This window comes from Triticum urartu, chromosome 4A, assembly GCF_056163025.1.
Source record: "Triticum urartu cultivar PI428250 chromosome 4A, HENAU_Tu73, whole genome shotgun sequence".
Lineage (NCBI taxonomy): Eukaryota > Viridiplantae > Streptophyta > Magnoliopsida > Poales > Poaceae > Triticum > Triticum urartu.
In genome coordinates this window covers 331,156,158-331,165,600 of record NC_141876.1, presented here as the reverse complement: position 1 = coordinate 331,165,600, position 9,443 = coordinate 331,156,158, and the positions used below count along the sequence as shown (strand labels likewise).

Here is a 9,443-nt window from a genome sequence, read left to right as displayed (position 1 = left end):
AATCAAACAACTAGGTGGATTGAGGCACCTGGAGTACCCAGTGTTGCCTGTATTTTTGGAAATCTCGGAGTACCCGTGTGATCTTCCTATGGACCGCCACCCAGGCTCAAAGGGAACTGAGATGATTCATGCTAGAAACTTCCATGTGCAGCCACAAGCTATTATGGGCTCTAACATAGTTGAGTAAGTTACGTGAAGCTCTTGAAGAGGCAGATCAGCAGGTAGTGGGATGTAGGTTTGGTATGGTCTGTCCGGAGTAGAGAGTTAATGTTTCTGAAAGACTGTGTCTCGGTCATCTGTTTCTCAAACACCCTGTAGTGCGAGAAATCAAACGGAGGTGATCGAGTCTTGTGGAGAAAAGTGCGCAAACCTCTGCAGAGTGTATAATCTAATCATGGTTAGCTGTGTCCCCGGTTATGGACAATTCTTGAGTATCTAGTACTTGGGTTATCACAAGTATCTCATCATGTTTAACTAATATTGCTGGGTTGTTAATCACTTTAATTGGGATTGAGTTGGAGGAACCTTTTCAATGTTGTTCAACCACCATGATATTTAAATTAAAATCTATTCCTTTGTTGTAGGGAAAAATTGGCTTTTCGCAAAACTGTAACCATAGAGCTTTTCACCAGCCAAATATGCATGCAGTGATAGCATTATTCTATTCTTGCTTTACTGTGTTACTTTGCCAGCATATTCCATGTGCTGACCCGTTTTCGGGCTGCAACGTATTATGTTGCAGACTTTTCAGACGAGGAGTAAGGTTAGTTAGGTCGTTGCCGTGCAGCTCAGCTATGCCGTTGGAGTTGCTGGATTCACTTTATCTTTCAAGCCTTCCGCTCTTATCGTATTAGATGGCCTTAAGCCATATTACTGTAATGAGTTCTCTGTTGAGACATTCGATGTAATAAGTGTGTGATTGCTACTCTGTTATAAATCCTTCGAGTACTGTGTGTGTCAGCATTACCGATCCAGAGATGACACAGAAGCACAGAGACTTGACCATCTGAGGTCGGGTCGCTACATGACAGATCAAAAAGACTGTAAAAAAATGAAAGTTATTTACCCCAAACGAACTGCTAGGCGAGGCGGAAGGGAGGCAGAGCAGTGGAGGCGGACGGGTGGGTCTATTATGATAACACCCCTTAAGAGTCTTATTCTGCTAACACCCGGCTTACTCTGCAAACAGTTTCGCACTGTCCCACACCACTCGACTGAACCGCGTAAAAACAAAAACTCCCAACCCTATCTTCTTCCCTCGACCACAACCTCTGTCTTCTCCCCCGACCACGACCCCCACCTACCCACCACCTTCTACACCGCCCCACCCTCCCCACCTTCCCTGGCGGCGCGCCACGGCCGCCCAACTACGGCGACCCTGGCTGTCTCCCAGCGCACCGCTGCTTCAGCAGCCGCCCCCCTAAACTGCAAACACCCCACCCAACCCCCCCCCCCCCCCCCCCCCCCCCCCCCCGAACCCACCGGCCCAGTACCAACCACCTTCTCCCTGATCCCCCACCACCCCACGCCGCCGCCTCCGAACTGTCGCCCACCGCCCGACTACCACCTTCCACCGTGCCGCCCACCCAAAACCACCACTGCGCCGCCCCTCCCTAGGTCGCTGCCGCCCAGATGACCTCCTTCAGCGCCGTGATGGCCGGATCCACAGTCCCCCGCCCCGGTGACCTCCTTCTGCACTGTGTTGGCCGGATCCAGAGCCCCCCCGGTGACCTTCTTTTGAGCCGCCGCTGCCGGATCCATTCGACCTCCTGATGCGCCGCCGCAGGCCCCTGGCCTCCTACGCTGCCAACCACCAACCGGCGTGTGTTGCTCCCTAGATCCGCCCACCTCCCCTGCCTCAGTCGATCTACAGGGAGGGGTTGATGGCCACGCGCTGCGACAGCCTCCGTCAAGGACAACGACGAAGGGCGCTGGCCGTCCACACGCAGGGCTGCACTGCTTCTTCCTCCACGAGCGTGTGTCACCGGCGGGGGCTGGCCTACGGCGCAGCCATGTCCGGCTCTGACCGCCCCCGTGTATGCTTCTCCTCTCTCTGATGTGGTGCGCTTCGCCTCGACCACAACAGGCGTTTTCCCCTGAGCGGTGGAGTCTGACGGGCCCAACCACGTAACGTGGGTGCCGTGCCAGTGCGGTTCACCGGGGACTCATGGTGCAGTGCACCTCGCCGCATGGTGCGGATCAGAACAGTCCCCCACCAATTATTTTCATGATTTTGCATGTGCAGTTCAGCTAGATCTCACGAGCAGTGCGTTGTGAACCCTGGATGTGGTTCATCCATGGCCACCGCGCGCTGTCGGTGGCGCTGTGACTCCGAGCAGACGGCGGGTGGAGCAGCCCACTACAGCGTGGTATTTCCACCGTGGTGCCCTTCCTCCTCCTATCACTCTTCCTTTCTCTGTGTGGTGCGGGCTGGTGCTGCTCCTTGGAGCCGTTCACTGTGTGGTTTACTGAACAATTTCTCTTTAAGTCCTTGCAGATTGATGCAGATAGGAAATGAGAGTAGAAAATGGATGTGGATGTGGATGAATGCTTGTGTGTAATATGTAGCGTGCAAACAAAAAATGCAGTCCACTCGCCTCGTCATGGCAGTGCATATTCCATTATTAACCCTATTATATATATATATATAATATATATATATAGGAAAATGGCTGTGTACTCCCGCTTTTCATATACCACATAGATAAATTTTTTATACCACTTTATTATTTTTAATATACTTCATTAGTAATTATTAGATACCCAAAATGAGTTCAAAAAATTCATGTAAGTCTACATATTTTTAAATGTTTACGTATATACTGATGTGTTTGTACGTGAAAAAGTTATATTACAAAAAGTACATCACAGATAATATTTTTTCAACAAAACTCGTATTGGGGTATATTAGAATATTTAATGAAGTATATTGCGAATAATAAAGAGGTATAATTAATGCGTATACAAGGTATATTGAGAATGGGAGTACATACTCTCAGGAGTACAGAATATATATCCGGTCTATTACGACCAAGTGTGCTGCAGTACTCACACGAGTGAACTTCATGTCGAAAAAACTGCACGCAGTGTTTTTTCGATACTGTTTTCGCTCTAATTTTTGAACCGTTTATTGAAACGAGGCGTATAATATACCGTTGAAAAGCTATTGATTAGGCGCAACTTCTCCATGTTAAACACTTTTCGAGATTTCTCTCGGTTTAAGAGCAGTTTCAAAAATGATGCGGCGGATGACGAGTGGCAGCGAGCGTATTTGCGTGATTTTTTCTAAACCGCTCATCAGAATAAGGCAAATGATACGCCATTTGAAAGATATCGTTGAGGCGCATCTTTTTCATATCTATTATTTTCTCTAATTCGTTACGGTTCAAAAGCAGTTTCGAATTTATTAAATCGCGGAATTCTGTTTTTTTTCAAATTTTCGCTACTGTTTTTGCTTCAGTTTTTTAACCGTTTATCGAAACGAGGCATGTAATATATCGTTGAAAAGCTATGGACAGGGCGCAACTTTCATTTGTTGAAATGTTTTTGAGATTCCTCACGGTTTTAAGTTTATTTTGAAAATCATGCGGCGGATGACGAGTGGCAGCGGCCGTTTTTCACGAAATTCGTTTGCTCGCAGGAAACAGGCCCTCGTGGTCAGGTTGATCGTGCTCCGGCGTGGTCAATAACCCCTCGGAAGTTGGTTTAGCGATTGCTAAGGCGCGACGTCTCGCACGTTCGTAGTCGGATCGTCAAGGTCGACTCCCACAGAAAACGATAGCCACCATCTCATCGAAACATCGGGACACCTTTGCTTCTATCACGGTTTGTAAACATTTCGCGAAAACGGCCGCTACCTTTTGTCGTCAGCCATGTGATTTTTAAAATTAACTAAAAACCGTAAGGAATTTGAAAAACATTTCAACATATGAAAGTTGCACCTCGTCCGTAGCTTTCCAACGGCGTATCATATGCCTCATTTCGACAAACGGTTAGAAAACTGGAGCAAAAACAATATCAAAAATTTCAAAAATATTGAAAAACAATTTCGCGATTTAGTAAATTTGAAACTGCTCTTAAACCGTAACGAATTAGAGAAAATAATACATATGAAAAAGATGCGCCTCAACGATATCTTTCCAACGATGTATCATTTGCTTCATTCTGACAAGCGGTTTAAAGAAATCATGAAAAAAACGCACGCTGCCACTCGACATGGGCCGCACCATTTTCAACACAGCTCTTATACCGTGTGGAATCTAGAAAAGTGTTCAACATGTCGAAGTAGCGCCTAATCCATAGATTTTCAACGGTATATTACACGTCTCGTTCCGACTGGCGGTTAAAAAACTAGAGAAAAAAGGTACCAAAAAAACACAGCCTACAGGTTTTTTGCGACGGGAAGTTCACTCGTGTGAATACTGCAGCACACTTGGTTCAAACAATGACATGCACTTGCGTTGAGCGTGCACCGCGGAAGTGTTATCAAAATAGTATATATATATATATACCTCCTGGGATTAGAATAACTATTTGGACCAACTATTTGGATCACAGCGCCCATATAGAGCGACCGACATGTTCCTGAACTCTAGAATCGGCTGCGACAAAAAAAAGCCACCCCCACGAGGCAAACAGCTCAACCTAGAACCAACCACTCCCCCGATCCCCATCTTCCCTGGATCCAATCGCCGCCGGACCTCCGCCTAAGGCGGGACGCCGCCACCGCATCGCCCACCAGTCCCCTACCACTTCCGCCATCGCCCACCACCGCAGGCACCGCCCCGACCACCTCCGCCGCTGCCCTCCATCTCGACCACCCCTGCTACGCGCGTAGCCGATTCAGCCCATCGACGGCCTTCCTCCCCTGCTTCCACTGTGGCAGTGGCCTCCTTCTGCCCTCAACCGCTGCAGTCGCAACCTGCTCCAGGGTGCCGCCACCGCCGCGACCAGCCCCAAGACGTCGCCGCCACAGCGACCTGCCCTAGGGCTCCGCCTCCACGACGATCTACGTGATGTTGCTTCGACGCCCGGAGTTGCCCCGCCTCAGGCCGACATCCCACGCGCGCAGCCACTGGCTAGTGCCATGGTCGCGCGCCGCTGGCATCCTCCGTCACACTCGGCACCTCCTGTGCGTTGGAGTGAAGGTCGACTCCTATGCACTCTGCAGTTCAATTTCTACTGATCCGATAGCTCCTAAATCCTTCACGCACTTGTATCCAAAGGTTCCTGCGTGTGTGTTTTGTCCTGCAGAGCATTTTCTTCAGGACAGTGGAGAGCACCCTCACCCTGATCCAATCTGCAGCAGCGCTCGAGTCCTCCCAAAGAAGCGCTGAGCCATTCAAGCACGTAGCCCCGGCCGTTCAACGACGAAGCTACCGACCGTTCGTGAACACAACACCCCGGATCCTGTTGCCCACCATCAAGTTCAACTTCTGTTGAATCCTGTAAAGGGAGACTTATTGTGAGAGCAATTCCCTCTTTAATTTTTTTCGTTTAAAAATTTGTTAGCTACTTCAGCTTCAGCTAGCCTGTGTATGTGGCTACCAAGGTGGCATGCATTCAGCCTGTGTATGTGGCCACATGTCGCGAGTTGCTATCTGACTGAAACGATTTATGTACACTTGGATCTCCATGTACTAAACATGTTAAAAAAGATATCTCATGTATATTCAACCCCCCCTCCCTGTTTGTTTCTTGTTGTATTTCAAGCCGCCACTACTATTGGCATTTTTTGTCTGATGGTCCACGTCTTATAAATATGCACTCTAAAAAAACATAATTTTATGCAATACCAGCAAACAGTAAGTGCAAACATCTCCGTTTACATGCACCTAAAGAAGTATTTATTTTTTAAAGTAATCTGGAAGTTCAAAGATTATAGTCGAGAGAGTTCAGTCAATGGATTTTGGGAAGAATTCATCTTACTGATAAATAATGAATAGAGTAAAAAAATACAAAATAGGTTTGAGGTCAGTACTAAATAGGTTAGGAATTGTTTGGTGTTGGTCGGGTGTTGGTCCATGGGTTGAGCTATGAAGCTAAACTTGTTGTTCTGCCTCTGAATGTCTACCTCTTTCCTGTAGGTGTTGATCATGGTGCTTGTCGCCATTCACGAGGAAAGATAGTCGGTCTTTGAACGGGTGAGTGACCTTGCTGTTGCTGGGATGCTATTCAACATGGGGAATTGCTATCCCTTGAGGTGCAGTGTAGCGAGATATATGCTGCTGCCACTTTTCGATTTATTGTTGAGATGGTCGCTCAAGCTCAATATTGATTAGTCCTTCCCTAGATCTTTCCCTACATGCTTTGTAGGTCATCAGTAAGAACAAAAAGTATGCCTCTAAGTTGTCTGTGTTTATTCCACAAAAGAAATTAGTAGGACTGCACACGGTCGACTATTCTTGACCAGTTTCTATAGTAATTTGTATGGCTGACAATTTTCAGCAGTAATTAACATGGCTGCAGTCAACTGTGTCTGATTTCCAGTAGGCCAACTTGATAATGCTAGTGCAACTCATCTTCAAAAGTGTACATGGACGGAGTGCGAAATTTGTTCCTGTTGTTGTTTTTTAGATAGATCACACTAGAACATTTTGTACGAACCATTTACTCAAGTGAGAGAGATAGGCTTCTTCGTAGTTCATCTATTTCTTGGCAAAAGCAGAAAGTGTAACGACATTTTTCCCTGTGTGAATAAATTTGTGTTCCTATGTGAAGTAATGTTTTGTTCCTGGACCGAGAACATTATGTCCCAGTGTTCAGACAATGTTGATCAATGTTCATGGTGCTCCTCTCCATGAACAGCCACTACAGCATCAACGACAACAGCGCAACGCTCCTGGTGCTCCTCTCCCTCTGCTGCCTTGCATGCTGCGAGGCACCGCCTCCTCACTGTAAAAAAGATTTGAGTTAGGAAAAATTCCAGCTCATGAACGAACCTGAAGAAGTTCTAATGCGATGGTGATATTCTCTATAGTTATTTGTTTCTCGTGAATGCATTTGGTTGTGGCTGATGGATATCTATCTTAATACTATATTCTTTGCTTTATGTTAGTGTGACCTGCACCAAGCTCTCTCTATTCTTGTTTTAATCAACTCATTAATGCACATGCTGAGTAATTCTTGCGAATTTGCTGCCTCCTTTTTCAGACTGCAGCCCAACACCAATTCTTCAGTCTGATTTGAATGCCAATTGAATCCGTTAATTAAGTTGTAGCCTTCAAAAAATGTGCTTGGCATTTCTATCGTACGCGCCATTGATGCTAATGATGGAGAGCTAAGCTCTGCCATGGCTAGACTAATGCTCAAGAGCTAAACACCACACAAGATGCTCCTGTTCACATCTTTGCCCTGAGAACGACAGCAACCTCCGCCGGGGCAGCCACCTCCCCCAATCGCCGCCACGGTCATCGTCTAGCTCAACTGCAGCTCCTCTTTAGGCCCCCGTGCTTTCATCCCCACCCCGCAAGATTCACCATGGCGACCCTCCCTTGCTGGTGTTCTTCCCCATCGACGACCCTTCCCTGCTGCTGTCTCCATCCCCGCTTCATGCCTCACCTGCGGGATGGGCTCTGCAGGGATTTTGGCCGCCGGGTCCGGCCGTTCCTACACCTAGCGTGTCTCTGATGACAATAGATGGATGGGATCAATGGACACAGACGGTGACCACCGGTGCACTTGCAGCCGCGTTTGGACTACAGTGATGACCGAATCAGACCTTCCCCCAGCATCAGCAATCTTCCTTCTCTTCCTGTTCATCAACGCGCGCTGTCCTCCACTTGTGACGCTCCACCCGCTAGTGTTAAAGATAAACAGTATTGTACATGAGAAGTTCATGTATTACTGCCCATGGGAAACTTGCTTATGAGAATTGACCCCAATTTTCCTATTGTTTTTGCAGACCTTGGATTCAAGAGAAAAATGTGTATAAAAAAGGGGTGATTTCGAAAGTTCAGGTGTAACGAACATCGAAGTTCAAACCAAAAAATGTAAACAAAAAATCATGGAATTCAAAGAATAAAAACTATGGAGTTTCATAAAAAATAGCACGCGAAGTTCATGTTTCGAAAATTCCGAAGTTCACGTGTAGTACATACAGAAGAAAAATCATGAAATGAAAAAAGATACCGCCGAGGCCATTTCACTGAAAAGCAAAAAATGCATAAAAATTTCATGACAAAATTCCATAAGAAGTTCAAGTTTAAAAACTGAAGCAGATCAATGTTAAAAAAATGAAGTATTAAATATCTAAAAGTCAAATTTGGAAGGTCAAAAATTTGAGCAAGAAGTTCAAATAAAAATAGTACTTCAAAAATCATTATAATGGATTTTCTCCGTTTATAAAAAAAATCAAAGAAGTCCAAATTAAAAAAGAGGCGCATTTCAAAAGATTTTATAAAAATAGATTTCCCCCATTATATAAAAACTAGAAGTTCAAATTAAAATAATGGTACGATTTCATTGTTTATATAAAAGGATTTTCCCCGTTACTAACCAATAAAACTAAGAAGTTCAAGTTTAAAAAATGGTGAACTTCAATGTCTATAAAAAATTCAGGTTTTTCACATTATTAAAACTAAATCCAAGAAGTTCAAAATTTAAAAACAAGGAAGTTCAAAAAACTTGATTTTCCTCGTTACTAAAAAATAAAACTAAGAAGTTCAAATTAAAATAACGCAGAAGTTCAAAGTTTGTAAAAACCTCACATTCTCGTTACTAAATCATAAAACTAATAGGTTTGAATTAAAATAAGGAAACAACTAAGAAAAGTTTAAAAAGATTTTCCCCATTTTTTTAGAAAACTAGGATTTCCCCGATACAAAAGATTAAACCATGGAGTTCAAAAATAGAAAAAAGACAAATTCAATGTTTATTTTAAAATCAAACACAATTTTTAATCAAAAAAATAAAATATGTGAAGTTCAAATTAAAATAACTGAAAGTTCAAAGTATATTAAACCCAAGGATTCATAGGCTCAAAAACAAAAACAAAAAAACAATGACATTTTGGGCATTTTTCTCCAATAGTAAAGATTAAAATGAAGAAGTTCAATTCCAAAAAATGGAGTAGTTAAATGTATGTAAAAAAAAGTTAGGTTTCCTAGTTACTAGAGAACAAAACCAAGAAGTTCAATTGGAAAAAACGGGAACTTTGATATTTATTTGAAAAATTGGATTTTTCTAGTTACTAAAGAATAACACCAATAAGTTCAATTCCAAATAACGAAGAAGTTTGATGTTTCTAAAAAAACCCTCCAATTTTCACATTTCTAAAAATACTGTAACATCCCAAAATTCTAAATTTTGGAATGTTATATTAAATAAATTATTATGATTGTTTGTTTATTGTTGTGTGGATGATTGTGTGAAACTGAGTGAAAATTGAAACTTTTTGAAAGTTGAATGAGAGGTAATAAAATGACTTTCCCAAAACTTTCATC

General features: G+C 44.0%; 1 long non-coding RNA gene across 1 annotated transcript; it reads left to right on the top strand.

Moving 5' to 3' along the window:
* The first annotated feature begins 918 nt into the window (after positions 1 to 918).
* On the top strand, positions 919 to 7,051 carry LOC125542906 (uncharacterized). Its single transcript, XR_007298164.2, has 2 exons — positions 919 to 5,464; positions 6,087 to 7,051. It is a non-coding gene; the product is annotated as an uncharacterized LOC125542906 (long non-coding RNA).
* Positions 7,052 to 9,443: the final 2,392 nt, after the last annotated feature.